Genomic DNA, 22,177 nt, shown 5'->3' with positions numbered 1-22,177 from the left:
CTCGGCCCCTGCCTGACCGGCTCCTCCGTCGCCTGGGCCTTCCAGGGGCTTGGTGTGGACGCTGCTTCCAGGAAGCCCTCCAGGAACCCGGCAGCAGGGCGGCCGCAGCAGTCTGGCGCAGGCATCGCTAAGTCGCCTGCCTGCCGGGGACGGGGACGTGCCCCGCTGTGCCGCGGGGGCCCAGCCTGGTGTCTTCCCTGAGGCCCTGGGGCTGCCGCTCCCCGCAAGGGGAGAGCCTCGGAGGTGGGGACCGCCTCCTGATGGGGACGTCCACGCAGCTCTCCACGTCGGATTCCGGGGCTCTCTGTCCTGCCTGAAGGCCCAGCTGGCCTGCGGGTCCTTAGAATGGCAGGAACATCCTCAAACTGATATTGCGAGTCCGGGGGTTGTCTGCACTTTTGTGCTGGGCACCCCAGGGAGGCCCAGGGGCTGGCTGGACAACGCGGTCTGCTCGGGTGCTTTGGAGGAGCAACCGATGCCCTTGGGACTTTGGTAGCAGCGTCTCAGGTGTCTCTGAGCCCTGCGCCATGTCGGGGAGGAGGCGGGAGGGGCCGCGACCTGCAGTCGTGTTCCCGGGGTGGCACGGCATGTGGCTTCTTCCACAGGCTGCTTGGCCTGGGCTCCCTGCACCTGGGCCTTTGGGGGACTGGCCCTGTGCTTGCCAACGCTTCCTGCAGGGACCCGGAGCTGGGAGGTGGCATCTCCCAGCCCTGGGCCGGGCAGAGCCCCAGCGGGCCATGCCCACAACCTCTCTCAGCACGGGTCCCCCAGAAGGCTCCTTTGGGACCAGGATTCTCCTGCGGGTGACTTCTTAAAGTCTGGCCCCTGGATGGAGGGGGACCGGGAGCAGAGGAGCCGGAAGCGGAAGGGGGTGCCCATGCGAGGGGACATTTTCAGGCCAAGTACCAGCTTCAGCCTGATCCTCCTGGGAACCCCGGGGTGTACGTCGTCACACCTCCTGGTTGTCCCGCTCTGAGACAAGGAGCCGGGCTTCGCATTCCCACAGCAGCCAGTCGTGGGCTGAGGACACCTGGGGCCTTGGGAACTCCCTGGCTTCTCTTTGGATTACCATTTGGAGCTGCTTGGGAATCGTGCCGCCACACACACCCGAGTGCAGGTGTCTTCTGCACAGACTGCGGGCCTCGCGCTTCTGAATGCCACTGGCTCGCCACCCACCCACGGGTGAACCTGGTCAGGGTGCTTTCTCTAAGGAGCCGACTCTGATCCGGGCGGGCTACCGGTGTCTCTGTTTGCTCGTTTCTTTCTTCCATTTCGGGAAAGTCTGCCTTACTGGGTGTGGAAATCTCCTATGCCTTTCCTCGCCTATTCTGTCAGCTTTAAAATTCTCTTTCAGTTGCCACCCTCACAGATGGATTAGGAAACTCTTTCCGGTGCACTCATTAGTGAAATGACCTCAAGGAAGCTCGAATCCAATATCTAATCGCCGGCTTTTAGCAAGTCCACACCCGAGGGTGGTTGGGGTCCAATCCAGCCCCGGGCCAGGCCCAGGCCCCTTGGACTGGGCCACAGGAGGACACGGAGCAGGGTCCCGGCCCCCACGGGAGCGGTGCCGGCAGTTCTCCAAGGGCTTGGGGGTTTTCCAGAGGTAGGAGATGGAGGGGACTGATTTCTTCAGCGCCCCCCAAACCACCCCGCCCCACCCCAGCCATGGGACACATCCCGAGAGACGCCCCTACACTCGCTCCCCTCCCCCATGCGCTGTGCCCCAGCCCTGGCCCTGGGGAATAGGCGGCAGCCCACCCACAGGGCGGGGGCGCAGCTGACAGGGGTTGTGCGGGAGGGCGGCCCCTGGCTGGGGTCAAAGGGTGAGCGCGCGTGCGCAGTCAGCGGCGGCGCGCTGGGGGTGGGGGCGGGTAGGTGAAGGAGGCGAGGTGAGGAGAGGAGGGGGGCTGGAAGGTCTCCACCTTGGCGGGTCCAGCCGTGGAGGCGCATCGTGTCTGTGTGTGTGTGTGTTTGTGTGTGTGTGTGTGTGTGTGTGTGTGTGTGTGTGTGTGTGTGTAGACAGCCCCCCACCCCACCCCACCCCGCCCCGTCCCTCACCTCAGTCCTCCGGAGTCCGCCCGACCGGGTCGGCCAACTGCACAGGCCCGGCGCGGGTCAGCGCTATCGCGGGGAAGCGCAGTGAGGCTGGCCTCTTGAGCGGGGCAGGGGCGCCCTCCGCGGTCTAGGGCCACACCACCCCGAACGCGCCCCGTCTCGTCTGATCTCCGAAGCTAAGCAGCGTCGGGCCTGGTTAGTACTTGGATGGGAGACCGCCTGGGAATCCCGGGTGCCCTAGGCTTTTTTTTTTTTTTTGCCTGTTGCTCTGTCCCCTTGCCGGGAGCGCGGCGGGGCGGCGGTCCGGCGGATCACCCCCACCCTCAGCGCCCGCCGCGGTGCCTGCCGCCCCAGCCCGCACCGTGGGGCCTCCTCTTGTCCCAAGCCGGGACACCGCCGCCGCGGGGCAGCATGCGTGCCATCTGGACTGTCCGGTCTCAGTCCAAAGGTCTGGTCTGTGGGAAACGACACGCTGGAGGAAACCTGGAGAGTCTGAGAGGGGAGGGAGTTCCGGAAGGATTCCAGGATGTCACTTTGAGCGAGTATGTGACCAGAACTCGTCCCGTTGCTTTTGGGGTTCTATGGGCTACACGTAGGAATCTCTGGTGGTGGCACTGGAGGTTGGGGGATCCGGAGTCACACCCAGACCTGCTCGACAGGCCTCCTTTTACTTTTCTTTTCGGATTCATGTTCTTAGAAAGTGTCTCTTATCTCTATTATTGCATTTTCTTTTCTCTCTCCTTTCTAGCAGATGATGGGAGTACAAGTATTGAGGTGACATGTGTTGCCCGTGCCCCCCTCCCCCCTGTCTCCTTATTTATTTCTCATTCTCTCCCAGCGTATTGTGGGGGTACCAATGTTCAGGTCGGGTGCATTGCTCTTTCCCCGCCTCCCCCCTCGGGTCAGAGCTTCAAGTGCGCCCATCCCCCAGTCGGTGCGCACCCACCCCCTCCCTAATGGATGTGTATGCCCACCCCCTCCCCACGCCCGCCCGACACCCACCCGATGAAGGTGATTCCTCGCTGTCCACTTAGGTGTCCATCCGTTCCTACCAATTTGCCGGTGAGCGCGCGCACGTGGTGCTCGTGTGTCCGTTCTTGGGACACCTGGCCTACTGGAACGGGTTCCAGCTCTGGCCAGGAGAACACGAGAGGCGCCCCCTCACCGCTGCTCCTCACAGCCGAATGGCACTCCGTGGTGTCCACGCGCCACATGTTACTAATGCACTCCTGGATGGATGGGCACTCGGGTCGCTTCCACATCTTTGCGATTGTGAATTGTGCCCTAACTGTCACCCTACCCCTTACCCAGCCCGTCTCCTCTGCCCCTGCCTGACGCGCTCCTCCCCCGCCAGGCCCGTCACTGTCCTCGGCCCCTGCCCCTGCCTGACCGGCCCCTTCCCGCCCCGGCCCGTCACCGTCACCGTCACCGTCACCGTCCTCTGCCCCTGCCTGACAGGCTCCTCTCCGCCCGGCCCACCACCTGGGCCACTGCCTGACTCGCTCCTCCCCGGCCAGGCCCGTCACTGTCCTGGGCCCCCGCCTGACCGGCTCCTTCCCGCCCGGCCTGTCACCGTCCTCGGCCCCTGCCTGACACGCTCCTCCCCGCCCGTCACCGTCCTCGGCCCCTGCCTGACCGGCTCCTCCGTCGCCTGGGCCTTCCAGGGGCTTGGTGTGGACGCTGCTTCCAGGAAGCCCTCCAGGAACCCGGCAGCAGGGCGGCCGCAGCAGTCTGGCGCAGGCATCGCTAAGTCGCCTGCCTGCCGGGGACGGGGACGTGCCCCGCTGTGCCGCGGGGGCCCAGCCTGGTGTCTTCCCTGAGGCCCTGGGGCTGCCGCTCCCCGCAAGGGGAGAGCCTCGGAGGTGGGGACCGCCTCCTGATGGGGACGTCCACGCAGCTCTCCACGTCGGATTCCGGGGCTCTCTGTCCTGCCTGAAGGCCCAGCTGGCCTGCGGGTCCTTAGAATGGCAGGAACATCCTCAAACTGATATTGCGAGTCCGGGGGTTGTCTGCACTTTTGTGCTGGGCACCCCAGGGAGGCCCAGGGGCTGGCTGGACAACGCGGTCTGCTCGGGTGCTTTGGAGGAGCAACCGATGCCCTTGGGACTTTGGTAGCAGCGTCTCAGGTGTCTCTGAGCCCTGCGCCATGTCGGGGAGGAGGCGGGAGGGGCCGCGACCTGCAGTCGTGTTCCCGGGGTGGCACGGCATGTGGCTTCTTCCACAGGCTGCTTGGCCTGGGCTCCCTGCACCTGGGCCTTTGGGGGACTGGCCCTGTGCTTGCCAACGCTTCCTGCAGGGACCCGGAGCTGGGAGGTGGCATCTCCCAGCCCTGGGCCGGGCAGAGCCCCAGCGGGCCATGCCCACAACCTCTCTCAGCACGGGTCCCCCAGAAGGCTCCTTTGGGACCAGGATTCTCCTGCGGGTGACTTCTTAAAGTCTGGCCCCTGGATGGAGGGGCACCGGGAGCAGAGGAGCCGGAAGCGGAAGGGGGTGCCCATGCGAGGGGACATTTTCAGGCCAAGTACCAGCTTCAGCCTGATCCTCCTGGGAACCCCGGGGTGTACGTCGTCACACCTCCTGGTTGTCCCGCTCTGAGACAAGGAGCCGGGCTTCGCATTCCCACAGCAGCCAGTCGTGGGCTGAGGACACCTGGGGCCTTGGGAACTCCCTGGCTTCTCTTTGGATTACCATTTGGAGCTGCTTGGGAATCGTGCCGCCACACACACCCGAGTGCAGGTGTCTTCTGCACAGACTGCGGGCCTCGCGCTTCTGAATGCCACTGGCTCGCCACCCACCCACGGGTGAACCTGGTCAGGGTGCTTTCTCTAAGGAGCCGACTCTGATCCGGGCGGGCTACCGGTGTCTCTGTTTGCTCGTTTCTTTCTTCCATTTCGGGAAAGTCTGCCTTACTGGGTGTGGAAATCTCCTATGCCTTTCCTCGCCTATTCTGTCAGCTTTAAAATTCTCTTTCAGTTGCCACCCTCACAGATGGATTAGGAAACTCTTTCCGGTGCACTCATTAGTGAAATGACCTCAAGGAAGCTCGAATCCAATATCTAATCGCCGGCTTTTAGCAAGTCCACACCCGAGGGTGGTTGGGGTCCAATCCAGCCCCGGGCCAGGCCCAGGCCCCTTGGACTGGGCCACAGGAGGACACGGAGCAGGGTCCCGGCCCCCACGGGAGCGGTGCCGGCAGTTCTCCAAGGGCTTGGGGGTTTTCCAGAGGTAGGAGATGGAGGGGACTGATTTCTTCAGCGCCCCCCAAACCACCCCGCCCCACCCCAGCCATGGGACACATCCCGAGAGACGCCCCTACACTCGCTCCCCTCCCCCATGCGCTGTGCCCCAGCCCTGGCCCTGGGGAATAGGCGGCAGCCCACCCACAGGGCGGGGGCGCAGCTGACAGGGGTTGTGCGGGAGGGCGGCCCCTGGCTGGGGTCAAAGGGTGAGCGCGCGTGCGCAGTCAGCGGCGGCGCGCTGGGGGTGGGGGCGGGTAGGTGAAGGAGGCGAGGTGAGGAGAGGAGGGGGGCTGGAAGGTCTCCACCTTGGCGGGTCCAGCCGTGGAGGCGCATCGTGTCTGTGTGTGTGTGTGTTTGTGTGTGTGTGTGTGTGTGTGTGTGTGTGTGTGTGTGTGTGTAGACAGCCCCCCACCCCACCCCACCCCGCCCCGTCCCTCACCTCAGTCCTCCGGAGTCCGCCCGACCGGGTCGGCCAACTGCACAGGCCCGGCGCGGGTCAGCGCTATCGCGGGGAAGCGCAGTGAGGCTGGCCTCTTGAGCGGGGCAGGGGCGCCCTCCGCGGTCTAGGGCCACACCACCCCGAACGCGCCCCGTCTCGTCTGATCTCCGAAGCTAAGCAGCGTCGGGCCTGGTTAGTACTTGGATGGGAGACCGCCTGGGAATCCCGGGTGCCCTAGGCTTTTTTTTTTTTTTTTTTTTTTTTTTTTTTTTGCCTGTTGCTCTGTCCCCTTGCCCGGAGCGCGGCGGGGCGGCGGTCCGGCGGATCACCCCCACCCTCAGCGCCCGCCGCGGTGCCTGCCGCCCCAGCCCGCACCGTGGGGCCTCCTCTTGTCCCAAGCCGGGACACCGCCGCCGCGGGGCAGCATGCGTGCCATCTGGACTGTCCGGTCTCAGTCCAAAGGTCTGGTCTGTGGGAAACGACACGCTGGAGGAAACCTGGAGAGTCTGAGAGGGGAGGGAGTTCCGGAAGGATTCCAGGATGTCACTTTGAGCGAGTATGTGACCAGAACTCGTCCCGTTGCTTTTGGGGTTCTATGGGCTACACGTAGGAATCTCTGGTGGTGGCACTGGAGGTTGGGGGATCCGGAGTCACACCCAGACCTGCTCGACAGGCCTCCTTTTACTTTTCTTTTCGGATTCATGTTCTTAGAAAGTGTCTCTTATCTCTATTATTGCATTTTCTTTTCTCTCTCCTTTCTAGCAGATGATGGGAGTACAAGTATTGAGGTGACATGTGTTGCCCGTGCCCCCCTCCCCCCTGTCTCCTTATTTATTTCTCATTCTCTCCCAGCGTATTGTGGGGGTACCAATGTTCAGGTCGGGTGCATTGCTCTTTCCCCGCCTCCCCCCTCGGGTCAGAGCTTCAAGTGCGCCCATCCCCCAGTCGGTGCGCACCCACCCCCTCCCTAATGGATGTGTATGCCCACCCCCTCCCCACGCCCGCCCGACACCCACCCGATGAAGGTGATTCCTCGCTGTCCACTTAGGTGTCCATCCGTTCCTACCAATTTGCCGGTGAGCGCGCGCACGTGGTGCTCGTGTGTCCGTTCTTGGGACACCTGGCCTACTGGAACGGGTTCCAGCTCTGGCCAGGAGAACACGAGAGGCGCCCCCTCACCGCTGCTCCTCACAGCCGAATGGCACTCCGTGGTGTCCACGCGCCACATGTTACTAATGCACTCCTGGATGGATGGGCACTCGGGTCGCTTCCACATCTTTGCGATTGTGAATTGTGCCCTAACTGTCACCCTACCCCTTACCCAGCCCGTCTCCTCTGCCCCTGCCTGACGCGCTCCTCCCCCGCCAGGCCCGTCACTGTCCTCGGCCCCTGCCCCTGCCTGACCGGCCCCTTCCCGCCCCGGCCCGTCACCGTCACCGTCACCGTCCTCTGCCCCTGCCTGACAGGCTCCTCTCCGCCCGGCCCACCACCTGGGCCACTGCCTGACTCGCTCCTCCCCGGCCAGGCCCGTCACTGTCCTGGGCCCCCGCCTGACCGGCTCCTTCCCGCCCGGCCTGTCACCGTCCTCGGCCCCTGCCTGACACGCTCCTCCCCGCCCGTCACCGTCCTCGGCCCCTGCCTGACCGGCTCCTCCGTCGCCTGGGCCTTCCAGGGGCTTGGTGTGGACGCTGCTTCCAGGAAGCCCTCCAGGAACCCGGCAGCAGGGCGGCCGCAGCAGTCTGGCGCAGGCATCGCTAAGTCGCCTGCCTGCCGGGGACGGGGACGTGCCCCGCTGTGCCGCGGGGGCCCAGCCTGGTGTCTTCCCTGAGGCCCTGGGGCTGCCGCTCCCCGCAAGGGGAGAGCCTCGGAGGTGGGGACCGCCTCCTGATGGGGACGTCCACGCAGCTCTCCACGTCGGATTCCGGGGCTCTCTGTCCTGCCTGAAGGCCCAGCTGGCCTGCGGGTCCTTAGAATGGCAGGAACATCCTCAAACTGATATTGCGAGTCCGGGGGTTGTCTGCACTTTTGTGCTGGGCACCCCAGGGAGGCCCAGGGGCTGGCTGGACAACGCGGTCTGCTCGGGTGCTTTGGAGGAGCAACCGATGCCCTTGGGACTTTGGTAGCAGCGTCTCAGGTGTCTCTGAGCCCTGCGCCATGTCGGGGAGGAGGCGGGAGGGGCCGCGACCTGCAGTCGTGTTCCCGGGGTGGCACGGCATGTGGCTTCTTCCACAGGCTGCTTGGCCTGGGCTCCCTGCACCTGGGCCTTTGGGGGACTGGCCCTGTGCTTGCCAACGCTTCCTGCAGGGACCCGGAGCTGGGAGGTGGCATCTCCCAGCCCTGGGCCGGGCAGAGCCCCAGCGGGCCATGCCCACAACCTCTCTCAGCACGGGTCCCCCAGAAGGCTCCTTTGGGACCAGGATTCTCCTGCGGGTGACTTCTTAAAGTCTGGCCCCTGGATGGAGGGGCACCGGGAGCAGAGGAGCCGGAAGCGGAAGGGGGTGCCCATGCGAGGGGACATTTTCAGGCCAAGTACCAGCTTCAGCCTGATCCTCCTGGGAACCCCGGGGTGTACGTCGTCACACCTCCTGGTTGTCCCGCTCTGAGACAAGGAGCCGGGCTTCGCATTCCCACAGCAGCCAGTCGTGGGCTGAGGACACCTGGGGCCTTGGGAACTCCCTGGCTTCTCTTTGGATTACCATTTGGAGCTGCTTGGGAATCGTGCCGCCACACACACCCGAGTGCAGGTGTCTTCTGCACAGACTGCGGGCCTCGCGCTTCTGAATGCCACTGGCTCGCCACCCACCCACGGGTGAACCTGGTCAGGGTGCTTTCTCTAAGGAGCCGACTCTGATCCGGGCGGGCTACCGGTGTCTCTGTTTGCTCGTTTCTTTCTTCCATTTCGGGAAAGTCTGCCTTACTGGGTGTGGAAATCTCCTATGCCTTTCCTCGCCTATTCTGTCAGCTTTAAAATTCTCTTTCAGTTGCCACCCTCACAGATGGATTAGGAAACTCTTTCCGGTGCACTCATTAGTGAAATGACCTCAAGGAAGCTCGAATCCAATATCTAATCGCCGGCTTTTAGCAAGTCCACACCCGAGGGTGGTTGGGGTCCAATCCAGCCCCGGGCCAGGCCCAGGCCCCTTGGACTGGGCCACAGGAGGACACGGAGCAGGGTCCCGGCCCCCACGGGAGCGGTGCCGGCAGTTCTCCAAGGGCTTGGGGGTTTTCCAGAGGTAGGAGATGGAGGGGACTGATTTCTTCAGCGCCCCCCAAACCACCCCGCCCCACCCCAGCCATGGGACACATCCCGAGAGACGCCCCTACACTCGCTCCCCTCCCCCATGCGCTGTGCCCCAGCCCTGGCCCTGGGGAATAGGCGGCAGCCCACCCACAGGGCGGGGGCGCAGCTGACAGGGGTTGTGCGGGAGGGCGGCCCCTGGCTGGGGTCAAAGGGTGAGCGCGCGTGCGCAGTCAGCGGCGGCGCGCTGGGGGTGGGGGCGGGTAGGTGAAGGAGGCGAGGTGAGGAGAGGAGGGGGGCTGGAAGGTCTCCACCTTGGCGGGTCCAGCCGTGGAGGCGCATCGTGTCTGTGTGTGTGTGTGTTTGTGTGTGTGTGTGTGTGTGTGTGTGTGTGTGTGTGTGTGTGTGTAGACAGCCCCCCACCCCACCCCACCCCGCCCCGTCCCTCACCTCAGTCCTCCGGAGTCCGCCCGACCGGGTCGGCCAACTGCACAGGCCCGGCGCGGGTCAGCGCTATCGCGGGGAAGCGCAGTGAGGCTGGCCTCTTGAGCGGGGCAGGGGCGCCCTCCGCGGTCTAGGGCCACACCACCCCGAACGCGCCCCGTCTCGTCTGATCTCCGAAGCTAAGCAGCGTCGGGCCTGGTTAGTACTTGGATGGGAGACCGCCTGGGAATCCCGGGTGCCCTAGGCTTTTTTTTTTTTTTTGCCTGTTGCTCTGTCCCCTTGCCGGGAGCGCGGCGGGGCGGCGGTCCGGCGGATCACCCCCACCCTCAGCGCCCGCCGCGGTGCCTGCCGCCCCAGCCCGCACCGTGGGGCCTCCTCTTGTCCCAAGCCGGGACACCGCCGCCGCGGGGCAGCATGCGTGCCATCTGGACTGTCCGGTCTCAGTCCAAAGGTCTGGTCTGTGGGAAACGACACGCTGGAGGAAACCTGGAGAGTCTGAGAGGGGAGGGAGTTCCGGAAGGATTCCAGGATGTCACTTTGAGCGAGTATGTGACCAGAACTCGTCCCGTTGCTTTTGGGGTTCTATGGGCTACACGTAGGAATCTCTGGTGGTGGCACTGGAGGTTGGGGGATCCGGAGTCACACCCAGACCTGCTCGACAGGCCTCCTTTTACTTTTCTTTTCGGATTCATGTTCTTAGAAAGTGTCTCTTATCTCTATTATTGCATTTTCTTTTCTCTCTCCTTTCTAGCAGATGATGGGAGTACAAGTATTGAGGTGACATGTGTTGCCCGTGCCCCCCTCCCCCCTGTCTCCTTATTTATTTCTCATTCTCTCCCAGCGTATTGTGGGGGTACCAATGTTCAGGTCGGGTGCATTGCTCTTTCCCCGCCTCCCCCCTCGGGTCAGAGCTTCAAGTGCGCCCATCCCCCAGTCGGTGCGCACCCACCCCCTCCCTAATGGATGTGTATGCCCACCCCCTCCCCACGCCCGCCCGACACCCACCCGATGAAGGTGATTCCTCGCTGTCCACTTAGGTGTCCATCCGTTCCTACCAATTTGCCGGTGAGCGCGCGCACGTGGTGCTCGTGTGTCCGTTCTTGGGACACCTGGCCTACTGGAACGGGTTCCAGCTCTGGCCAGGAGAACACGAGAGGCGCCCCCTCACCGCTGCTCCTCACAGCCGAATGGCACTCCGTGGTGTCCACGCGCCACATGTTACTAATGCACTCCTGGATGGATGGGCACTCGGGTCGCTTCCACATCTTTGCGATTGTGAATTGTGCCCTAACTGTCACCCTACCCCTTACCCAGCCCGTCTCCTCTGCCCCTGCCTGACGCGCTCCTCCCCCGCCAGGCCCGTCACTGTCCTCGGCCCCTGCCCCTGCCTGACCGGCCCCTTCCCGCCCCGTCACCGTCACCGTCCTCTGCCCCTGCCTGACAGGCTCCTCTCCGCCCGGCCCACCACCTGGGCCACTGCCTGACTCGCTCCTCCCCGGCCAGGCCCGTCACTGTCCTGGGCCCCCGCCTGACCGGCTCCTTCCCGCCCGGCCTGTCACCGTCCTCGGCCCCTGCCTGACACGCTCCTCCCCGCCCGTCACCGTCCTCGGCCCCTGCCTGACCGGCTCCTCCGTCGCCTGGGCCTTCCAGGGGCTTGGTGTGGACGCTGCTTCCAGGAAGCCCTCCAGGAACCCGGCAGCAGGGCGGCCGCAGCAGTCTGGCGCAGGCATCGCTAAGTCGCCTGCCTGCCGGGGACGGGGACGTGCCCCGCTGTGCCGCGGGGGCCCAGCCTGGTGTCTTCCCTGAGGCCCTGGGGCTGCCGCTCCCCGCAAGGGGAGAGCCTCGGAGGTGGGGACCGCCTCCTGATGGGGACGTCCACGCAGCTCTCCACGTCGGATTCCGGGGCTCTCTGTCCTGCCTGAAGGCCCAGCTGGCCTGCGGGTCCTTAGAATGGCAGGAACATCCTCAAACTGATATTGCGAGTCCGGGGGTTGTCTGCACTTTTGTGCTGGGCACCCCAGGGAGGCCCAGGGGCTGGCTGGACAACGCGGTCTGCTCGGGTGCTTTGGAGGAGCAACCGATGCCCTTGGGACTTTGGTAGCAGCGTCTCAGGTGTCTCTGAGCCCTGCGCCATGTCGGGGAGGAGGCGGGAGGGGCCGCGACCTGCAGTCGTGTTCCCGGGGTGGCACGGCATGTGGCTTCTTCCACAGGCTGCTTGGCCTGGGCTCCCTGCACCTGGGCCTTTGGGGGACTGGCCCTGTGCTTGCCAACGCTTCCTGCAGGGACCCGGAGCTGGGAGGTGGCATCTCCCAGCCCTGGGCCGGGCAGAGCCCCAGCGGGCCATGCCCACAACCTCTCTCAGCACGGGTCCCCCAGAAGGCTCCTTTGGGACCAGGATTCTCCTGCGGGTGACTTCTTAAAGTCTGGCCCCTGGATGGAGGGGCACCGGGAGCAGAGGAGCCGGAAGCGGAAGGGGGTGCCCATGCGAGGGGACATTTTCAGGCCAAGTACCAGCTTCAGCCTGATCCTCCTGGGAACCCCGGGGTGTACGTCGTCACACCTCCTGGTTGTCCCGCTCTGAGACAAGGAGCCGGGCTTCGCATTCCCACAGCAGCCAGTCGTGGGCTGAGGACACCTGGGGCCTTGGGAACTCCCTGGCTTCTCTTTGGATTACCATTTGGAGCTGCTTGGGAATCGTGCCGCCACACACACCCGAGTGCAGGTGTCTTCTGCACAGACTGCGGGCCTCGCGCTTCTGAATGCCACTGGCTCGCCACCCACCCACGGGTGAACCTGGTCAGGGTGCTTTCTCTAAGGAGCCGACTCTGATCCGGGCGGGCTACCGGTGTCTCTGTTTGCTCGTTTCTTTCTTCCATTTCGGGAAAGTCTGCCTTACTGGGTGTGGAAATCTCCTATGCCTTTCCTCGCCTATTCTGTCAGCTTTAAAATTCTCTTTCAGTTGCCACCCTCACAGATGGATTAGGAAACTCTTTCCGGTGCACTCATTAGTGAAATGACCTCAAGGAAGCTCGAATCCAATATCTAATCGCCGGCTTTTAGCAAGTCCACACCCGAGGGTGGTTGGGGTCCAATCCAGCCCCGGGCCAGGCCCAGGCCCCTTGGACTGGGCCACAGGAGGACACGGAGCAGGGTCCCGGCCCCCACGGGAGCGGTGCCGGCAGTTCTCCAAGGGCTTGGGGGTTTTCCAGAGGTAGGAGATGGAGGGGACTGATTTCTTCAGCGCCCCCCAAACCACCCCGCCCCACCCCAGCCATGGGACACATCCCGAGAGACGCCCCTACACTCGCTCCCCTCCCCCATGCGCTGTGCCCCAGCCCTGGCCCTGGGGAATAGGCGGCAGCCCACCCACAGGGCGGGGGCGCAGCTGACAGGGGTTGTGCGGGAGGGCGGCCCCTGGCTGGGGTCAAAGGGTGAGCGCGCGTGCGCAGTCAGCGGCGGCGCGCTGGGGGTGGGGGCGGGTAGGTGAAGGAGGCGAGGTGAGGAGAGGAGGGGGGCTGGAAGGTCTCCACCTTGGCGGGTCCAGCCGTGGAGGCGCATCGTGTCTGTGTGTGTGTGTGTTTGTGTGTGTGTGTGTGTGTGTGTGTGTGTGTGTGTGTGTGTGTGTAGACAGCCCCCCACCCCACCCCACCCCGCCCCGTCCCTCACCTCAGTCCTCCGGAGTCCGCCCGACCGGGTCGGCCAACTGCACAGGCCCGGCGCGGGTCAGCGCTATCGCGGGGAAGCGCAGTGAGGCTGGCCTCTTGAGCGGGGCAGGGGCGCCCTCCGCGGTCTAGGGCCACACCACCCCGAACGCGCCCCGTCTCGTCTGATCTCCGAAGCTAAGCAGCGTCGGGCCTGGTTAGTACTTGGATGGGAGACCGCCTGGGAATCCCGGGTGCCCTAGGCTTTTTTTTTTTTTTTTTTTTTTTTTTTTTTTGCCTGTTGCTCTGTCCCCTTGCCCGGAGCGCGGCGGGGCGGCGGTCCGGCGGATCACCCCCACCCTCAGCGCCCGCCGCGGTGCCTGCCGCCCCAGCCCGCACCGTGGGGCCTCCTCTTGTCCCAAGCCGGGACACCGCCGCCGCGGGGCAGCATGCGTGCCATCTGGACTGTCCGGTCTCAGTCCAAAGGTCTGGTCTGTGGGAAACGACACGCTGGAGGAAACCTGGAGAGTCTGAGAGGGGAGGGAGTTCCGGAAGGATTCCAGGATGTCACTTTGAGCGAGTATGTGACCAGAACTCGTCCCGTTGCTTTTGGGGTTCTATGGGCTACACGTAGGAATCTCTGGTGGTGGCACTGGAGGTTGGGGGATCCGGAGTCACACCCAGACCTGCTCGACAGGCCTCCTTTTACTTTTCTTTTCGGATTCATGTTCTTAGAAAGTGTCTCTTATCTCTATTATTGCATTTTCTTTTCTCTCTCCTTTCTAGCAGATGATGGGAGTACAAGTATTGAGGTGACATGTGTTGCCCGTGCCCCCCTCCCCCCTGTCTCCTTATTTATTTCTCATTCTCTCCCAGCGTATTGTGGGGGTACCAATGTTCAGGTCGGGTGCATTGCTCTTTCCCCGCCTCCCCCCTCGGGTCAGAGCTTCAAGTGCGCCCATCCCCCAGTCGGTGCGCACCCACCCCCTCCCTAATGGATGTGTATGCCCACCCCCTCCCCACGCCCGCCCGACACCCACCCGATGAAGGTGATTCCTCGCTGTCCACTTAGGTGTCCATCCGTTCCTACCAATTTGCCGGTGAGCGCGCGCACGTGGTGCTCGTGTGTCCGTTCTTGGGACACCTGGCCTACTGGAACGGGTTCCAGCTCTGGCCAGGAGAACACGAGAGGCGCCCCCTCACCGCTGCTCCTCACAGCCGAATGGCACTCCGTGGTGTCCACGCGCCACATGTTACTAATGCACTCCTGGATGGATGGGCACTCGGGTCGCTTCCACATCTTTGCGATTGTGAATTGTGCCCTAACTGTCACCCTACCCCTTACCCAGCCCGTCTCCTCTGCCCCTGCCTGACGCGCTCCTCCCCCGCCAGGCCCGTCACTGTCCTCGGCCCCTGCCCCTGCCTGACCGGCCCCTTCCCGCCCCGGCCCGTCACCGTCACCGTCACCGTCACCGTCCTCTGCCCCTGCCTGACAGGCTCCTCTCCGCCCGGCCCACCACCTGGGCCACTGCCTGACTCGCTCCTCCCCGGCCAGGCCCGTCACTGTCCTGGGCCCCCGCCTGACCGGCTCCTTCCCGCCCGGCCTGTCACCGTCCTCGGCCCCTGCCTGACACGCTCCTCCCCGCCCGTCACCGTCCTCGGCCCCTGCCTGACCGGCTCCTCCGTCGCCTGGGCCTTCCAGGGGCTTGGTGTGGACGCTGCTTCCAGGAAGCCCTCCAGGAACCCGGCAGCAGGGCGGCCGCAGCAGTCTGGCGCAGGCATCGCTAAGTCGCCTGCCTGCCGGGGACGGGGACGTGCCCCGCTGTGCCGCGGGGGCCCAGCCTGGTGTCTTCCCTGAGGCCCTGGGGCTGCCGCTCCCCGCAAGGGGAGAGCCTCGGAGGTGGGGACCGCCTCCTGATGGGGACGTCCACGCAGCTCTCCACGTCGGATTCCGGGGCTCTCTGTCCTGCCTGAAGGCCCAGCTGGCCTGCGGGTCCTTAGAATGGCAGGAACATCCTCAAACTGATATTGCGAGTCCGGGGGTTGTCTGCACTTTTGTGCTGGGCACCCCAGGGAGGCCCAGGGGCTGGCTGGACAACGCGGTCTGCTCGGGTGCTTTGGAGGAGCAACCGATGCCCTTGGGACTTTGGTAGCAGCGTCTCAGGTGTCTCTGAGCCCTGCGCCATGTCGGGGAGGAGGCGGGAGGGGCCGCGACCTGCAGTCGTGTTCCCGGGGTGGCACGGCATGTGGCTTCTTCCACAGGCTGCTTGGCCTGGGCTCCCTGCACCTGGGCCTTTGGGGGACTGGCCCTGTGCTTGCCAACGCTTCCTGCAGGGACCCGGAGCTGGGAGGTGGCATCTCCCAGCCCTGGGCCGGGCAGAGCCCCAGCGGGCCATGCCCACAACCTCTCTCAGCACGGGTCCCCCAGAAGGCTCCTTTGGGACCAGGATTCTCCTGCGGGTGACTTCTTAAAGTCTGGCCCCTGGATGGAGGGGGACCGGGAGCAGAGGAGCCGGAAGCGGAAGGGGGTGCCCATGCGAGGGGACATTTTCAGGCCAAGTACCAGCTTCAGCCTGATCCTCCTGGGAACCCCGGGGTGTACGTCGTCACACCTCCTGGTTGTCCCGCTCTGAGACAAGGAGCCGGGCTTCGCATTCCCACAGCAGCCAGTCGTGGGCTGAGGACACCTGGGGCCTTGGGAACTCCCTGGCTTCTCTTTGGATTACCATTTGGAGCTGCTTGGGAATCGTGCCGCCACACACACCCGAGTGCAGGTGTCTTCTGCACAGACTGCGGGCCTCGCGCTTCTGAATGCCACTGGCTCGCCACCCACCCACGGGTGAACCTGGTCAGGGTGCTTTCTCTAAGGAGCCGACTCTGATCCGGGCGGGCTACCGGTGTCTCTGTTTGCTCGTTTCTTTCTTCCATTTCGGGAAAGTCTGCCTTACTGGGTGTGGAAATCTCCTATGCCTTTCCTCGCCTATTCTGTCAGCTTTAAAATTCTCTTTCAGTTGCCACCCTCACAGATGGATTAGGAAACTCTTTCCGGTGCACTCATTAGTGAAATGACCTCAAGGAAGCTCGAATCCAATATCTAATCGCCGGCTTTTAGCAAGTCCACACCCGAGGGTGGTTGGGGTCCAATCCAGCCCCGGGCCAGGCCCAGGCCCCTTGGACTGGGCCACAGGAGGACACGGAGCAGGGTCCCGGCCCCCACGGGAGCGGTGCCGGCAGTTCTCCAAGGGCTTGGGGGTTTTCCAGAGGTAGGAGATGGAGGGGACTGATTTCTTCAGCGCCCCCCAAACCACCCCGCCCCACCCCAGCCATGGGACACATCCCGAGAGACGCCCCTACACTCGCTCCCCTCCCCCATGCGCTGTGCCCCAGCCCTGGCCCTGGGGAATAGGCGGCAGCCCACCCACAGGGCGGGGGCGCAGCTGACAGGGGTTGTGCGGGAGGGCGGCCCCTGGCTGGGGTCAAAGGGTGAGCGCGCGTGCGCAGTCAGCGGCGGCGCGCTGGGGGTGGGGGCGGGTAGGTGAAGGAGGCGAGGTGAGGAGAGGAGGGGGGCTGGAAGGTCTCCACCTTGGCGGGTCCAGCCGTGGAGGCGCATCGTGTCTGTGTGTGTGTGTGTTTGTGTGTGTGTGTGTGTGTGTGTGTGTGTGTGTGTGTGTGTGTGTAGACAGCCCCCCACCCCACCCCACCCCGCCCCGTCCCTCACCTCAGTCCTCCGGAGTCCGCCCGACCGGGTCGGCCAACTGCACAGGCCCGGCGCGGGTCAGCGCTATCGCGGGGAAGCGCAGTGAGGCTGGCCTCTTGAGCGGGGCAGGGGCGCCCTCCGCGGTCTAGGGCCACACCACCCCGAACGCGCCCCGTCTCGTCTGATCTCCGAAGCTAAGCAGCGTCGGGCCTGGTTAGTACTTGGATGGGAGACCGCCTGGGAATCCCGGGTGCCCTAGGCTTTTTTTTTTTTTTTGCCTGTTGCTCTGTCCCCTTGCCGGGAGCGCGGCGGGGCGGCGGTCCGGCGGATCACCCCCACCCTCAGCGCCCGCCGCGGTGCCTGCCGCCCCAGCCCGCACCGTGGGGCCTCCTCTTGTCCCAAGCCGGGACACCGCCGCCGCGGGGCAGCATGCGTGCCATCTGGACTGTCCGGTCTCAGTCCAAAGGTCTGGTCTGTGGGAAACGACACGCTGGAGGAAACCTGGAGAGTCTGAGAGGGGAGGGAGTTCCGGAAGGATTCCAGGATGTCACTTTGAGCGAGTATGTGACCAGAACTCGTCCCGTTGCTTTTGGGGTTCTATGGGCTACACGTAGGAATCTCTGGTGGTGGCACTGGAGGTTGGGGGATCCGGAGTCACACCCAGACCTGCTCGACAGGCCTCCTTTTACTTTTCTTTTCGGATTCATGTTCTTAGAAAGTGTCTCTTATCTCTATTATTGCATTTTCTTTTCTCTCTCCTTTCTAGCAGATGATGGGAGTACAAGTATTGAGGTGACATGTGTTGCCCGTGCCCCCCTCCCCCCTGTCTCCTTATTTATTTCTCATTCTCTCCCAGCGTATTGTGGGGGTACCAATGTTCAGGTCGGGTGCATTGCTCTTTCCCCGCCTCCCCCCTCGGGTCAGAGCTTCAAGTGCGCCCATCCCCCAGTCGGTGCGCACCCACCCCCTCCCTAATGGATGTGTATGCCCACCCCCTCCCCACGCCCGCCCGACACCCACCCGATGAAGGTGATTCCTCGCTGTCCACTTAGGTGTCCATCCGTTCCTACCAATTTGCCGGTGAGCGCGCGCACGTGGTGCTCGTGTGTCCGTTCTTGGGACACCTGGCCTACTGGAACGGGTTCCAGCTCTGGCCAGGAGAACACGAGAGGCGCCCCCTCACCGCTGCTCCTCACAGCCGAATGGCACTCCGTGGTGTCCACGCGCCACATGTTACTAATGCACTCCTGGATGGATGGGCACTCGGGTCGCTTCCACATCTTTGCGATTGTGAATTGTGCCCTAACTGTCACCCTACCCCTTACCCAGCCCGTCTCCTCTGCCCCTGCCTGACGCGCTCCTCCCCCGCCAGGCCCGTCACTGTCCTCGGCCCCTGCCCCTGCCTGACCGGCCCCTTCCCGCCCCGGCCCGTCACCGTCACCGTCACCGTCACCGTCCTCTGCCCCTGCCTGACAGGCTCCTCTCCGCCCGGCCCACCACCTGGGCCACTGCCTGACTCGCTCCTCCCCGGCCAGGCCCGTCACTGTCCTGGGCCCCCGCCTGACCGGCTCCTTCCCGCCCGGCCTGTCACCGTCCTCGGCCCCTGCCTGACACGCTCCTCCCCGCCCGTCACCGTCCTCGGCCCCTGCCTGACCGGCTCCTCCGTCGCCTGGGCCTTCCAGGGGCTTGGTGTGGACGCTGCTTCCAGGAAGCCCTCCAGGAACCCGGCAGCAGGGCGGCCGCAGCAGTCTGGCGCAGGCATCGCTAAGTCGCCTGCCTGCCGGGGACGGGGACGTGCCCCGCTGTGCCACGGGGGCCCAGCCTGGTGTCTTCCCTGAGGCCCTGGGGCTGCCGCTCCCCGCAAGGGGAGAGCCTCGGAGGTGGGGACCGCCTCCTGATGGGGACGTCCACGCAGCTCTCCACGTCGGATTCCGGGGCTCTCTGTCCTGCCTGAAGGCCCAGCTGGCCTGCGGGTCCTTAGAATGGCAGGAACATCCTCAAACTGATATTGCGAGTCCGGGGGTTGTCTGCACTTTTGTGCTGGGCACCCCAGGGAGGCCCAGGGGCTGGCTGGACAACGCGGTCTGCTCGGGTGCTTTGGAGGAGCAACCGATGCCCTTGGGACTTTGGTAGCAGCGTCTCAGGTGTCTCTGAGCCCTGCGCCATGTCGGGGAGGAGGCGGGAGGGGCCGCGACCTGCAGTCGTGTTCCCGGGGTGGCACGGCATGTGGCTTCTTCCACAGGCTGCTTGGCCTGGGCTCCCTGCACCTGGGCCTTTGGGGGACTGGCCCTGTGCTTGCCAACGCTTCCTGCAGGGACCCGGAGCTGGGAGGTGGCATCTCCCAGCCCTGGGCCGGGCAGAGCCCCAGCGGGCCATGCCCACAACCTCTCTCAGCACGGGTCCCCCAGAAGGCTCCTTTGGGACCAGGATTCTCCTGCGGGTGACTTCTTAAAGTCTGGCCCCTGGATGGAGGGGCACCGGGAGCAGAGGAGCCGGAAGCGGAAGGGGGTGCCCATGCGAGGGGACATTTTCAGGCCAAGTACCAGCTTCAGCCTGATCCTCCTGGGAACCCCGGGGTGTACGTCGTCACACCTCCTGGTTGTCCCGCTCTGAGACAAGGAGCCGGGCTTCGCATTCCCACAGCAGCCAGTCGTGGGCTGAGGACACCTGGGGCCTTGGGAACTCCCTGGCTTCTCTTTGGATTACCATTTGGAGCTGCTTGGGAATCGTGCCGCCACACACACCCGAGTGCAGGTGTCTTCTGCACAGACTGCGGGCCTCGCGCTTCTGAATGCCACTGGCTCGCCACCCACCCACGGGTGAACCTGGTCAGGGTGCTTTCTCTAAGGAGCCGACTCTGATCCGGGCGGGCTACCGGTGTCTCTGTTTGCTCGTTTCTTTCTTCCATTTCGGGAAAGTCTGCCTTACTGGGTGTGGAAATCTCCTATGCCTTTCCTCGCCTATTCTGTCAGCTTTAAAATTCTCTTTCAGTTGCCACCCTCACAGATGGATTAGGAAACTCTTTCCGGTGCACTCATTAGTGAAATGACCTCAAGGAAGCTCGAATCCAATATCTAATCGCCGGCTTTTAGCAAGTCCACACCCGAGGGTGGTTGGGGTCCAATCCAGCCCCGGGCCAGGCCCAGGCCCCTTGGACTGGGCCACAGGAGGACACGGAGCAGGGTCCCGGCCCCCACGGGAGCGGTGCCGGCAGTTCTCCAAGGGCTTGGGGGTTTTCCAGAGGTAGGAGATGGAGGGGACTGATTTCTTCAGCGCCCCCCAAACCACCCCGCCCCACCCCAGCCATGGGACACATCCCGAGAGACGCCCCTACACTCGCTCCCCTCCCCCATGCGCTGTGCCCCAGCCCTGGCCCTGGGGAATAGGCGGCAGCCCACCCACAGGGCGGGGGCGCAGCTGACAGGGGTTGTGCGGGAGGGCGGCCCCTGGCTGGGGTCAAAGGGTGAGCGCGCGTGCGCAGTCAGCGGCGGCGCGCTGGGGGTGGGGGCGGGTAGGTGAAGGAGGCGAGGTGAGGAGAGGAGGGGGGCTGGAAGGTCTCCACCTTGGCGGGTCCAGCCGTGGAGGCGCATCGTGTCTGTGTGTGTGTGTGTTTGTGTGTGTGTGTGTGTGTGTGTGTGTGTGTGTGTGTGTGTGTGTAGACAGCCCCCCACCCCACCCCACCCCGCCCCGTCCCTCACCTCAGTCCTCCGGAGTCCGCCCGACCGGGTCGGCCAACTGCACAGGCCCGGCGCGGGTCAGCGCTATCGCGGGGAAGCGCAGTGAGGCTGGCCTCTTGAGCGGGGCAGGGGCGCCCTCCGCGGTCTAGGGCCACACCACCCCGAACGCGCCCCGTCTCGTCTGATCTCCGAAGCTAAGCAGCGTCGGGCCTGGTTAGTACTTGGATGGGAGACCGCCTGGGAATCCCGGGTGCCCTAGGCTTTTTTTTTTTTTTTGCCTGTTGCTCTGTCCCCTTGCCGGGAGCGCGGCGGGGCGGCGGTCCGGCGGATCACCCCCACCCTCAGCGCCCGCCGCGGTGCCTGCCGCCCCAGCCCGCACCGTGGGGCCTCCTCTTGTCCCAAGCCGGGACACCGCCGCCGCGGGGCAGCATGCGTGCCATCTGGACTGTCCGGTCTCAGTCCAAAGGTCTGGTCTGTGGGAAACGACACGCTGGAGGAAACCTGGAGAGTCTGAGAGGGGAGGGAGTTCCGGAAGGATTCCAGGATGTCACTTTGAGCGAGTATGTGACCAGAACTCGTCCCGTTGCTTTTGGGGTTCTATGGGCTACACGTAGGAATCTCTGGTGGTGGCACTGGAGGTTGGGGGATCCGGAGTCACACCCAGACCTGCTCGACAGGCCTCCTTTTACTTTTCTTTTCGGATTCATGTTCTTAGAAAGTGTCTCTTATCTCTATTATTGCATTTTCTTTTCTCTCTCCTTTCTAGCAGATGATGGGAGTACAAGTATTGAGGTGACATGTGTTGCCCGTGCCCCCCTCCCCCCTGTCTCCTTATTTATTTCTCATTCTCTCCCAGCGTATTGTGGGGGTACCAATGTTCAGGTCGGGTGCATTGCTCTTTCCCCGCCTCCCCCCTCGGGTCAGAGCTTCAAGTGCGCCCATCCCCCAGTCGGTGCGCACCCACCCCCTCCCTAATGGATGTGTATGCCCACCCCCTCCCCACGCCCGCCCGACACCCACCCGATGAAGGTGATTCCTCGCTGTCCACTTAGGTGTCCATCCGTTCCTACCAATTTGCCGGTGAGCGCGCGCACGTGGTGCTCGTGTGTCCGTTCTTGGGACACCTGGCCTACTGGAACGGGTTCCAGCTCTGGCCAGGAGAACACGAGAGGCGCCCCCTCACCGCTGCTCCTCACAGCCGAATGGCACTCCGTGGTGTCCACGCGCCACATGTTACTAATGCACTCCTGGATGGATGGGCACTCGGGTCGCTTCCACATCTTTGCGATTGTGAATTGTGCCCTAACTGTCACCCTACCCCTTACCCAGCCCGTCTCCTCTGCCCCTGCCTGACGCGCTCCTCCCCCGCCAGGCCCGTCACTGTCCTCGGCCCCTGCCCCTGCCTGACCGGCCCCTTCCCGCCCCGGCCCGTCACCGTCACCGTCACCGTCACCGTCCTCTGCCCCTGCCTGACAGGCTCCTCTCCGCCCGGCCCACCACCTGGGCCACTGCCTGACTCGCTCCTCCCCGGCCAGGCCCGTCACTGTCCTGGGCCCCCGCCTGACCGGCTCCTTCCCGCCCGGCCTGTCACCGTCCTCGGCCCCTGCCTGACACGCTCCTCCCCGCCCGTCACCGTCCTCGGCCCCTGCCTGACCGGCTCCTCCGTCGCCTGGGCCTTCCAGGGGCTTGGTGTGGACGCTGCTTCCAGGAAGCCCTCCAGGAACCCGGCAGCAGGGCGGCCGCA

General features: G+C 64.5%; 6 pseudogenes; all 6 read left to right on the top strand.

Annotated features, from left to right (window-relative positions):
* Positions 1–2,183: 2,183 nt before the first annotated feature.
* LOC142866563 (uncharacterized) lies at positions 2,184–2,302 on the top strand (annotated as a pseudogene).
* Positions 2,303–5,858: 3,556 nt separating this feature from the next.
* LOC142866562 (uncharacterized) lies at positions 5,859–5,977 on the top strand (annotated as a pseudogene).
* Positions 5,978–9,546: 3,569 nt separating this feature from the next.
* LOC142866560 (uncharacterized) lies at positions 9,547–9,665 on the top strand (annotated as a pseudogene).
* A 3,541-nt stretch (positions 9,666–13,206) lies between these two features.
* On the top strand, positions 13,207–13,325 carry LOC142866559 (uncharacterized; annotated as a pseudogene).
* Positions 13,326–16,899: 3,574 nt separating this feature from the next.
* LOC142866558 (uncharacterized) lies at positions 16,900–17,018 on the top strand (annotated as a pseudogene).
* A 3,558-nt stretch (positions 17,019–20,576) lies between these two features.
* Positions 20,577–20,695, top strand: LOC142866557 (uncharacterized; annotated as a pseudogene).
* The last annotated feature ends 1,482 nt before the right edge of the window (positions 20,696–22,177 follow it).

Source organism: Microcebus murinus, unplaced genomic scaffold (assembly GCF_040939455.1).
Source record: "Microcebus murinus isolate Inina unplaced genomic scaffold, M.murinus_Inina_mat1.0 scaf006_hap2_Mmur4.0, whole genome shotgun sequence".
Lineage (NCBI taxonomy): Eukaryota > Metazoa > Chordata > Mammalia > Primates > Cheirogaleidae > Microcebus > Microcebus murinus.
Note: the sequence above shows the minus strand (reverse complement) of the source record. Positions and strands in the feature narration are given on the sequence as shown.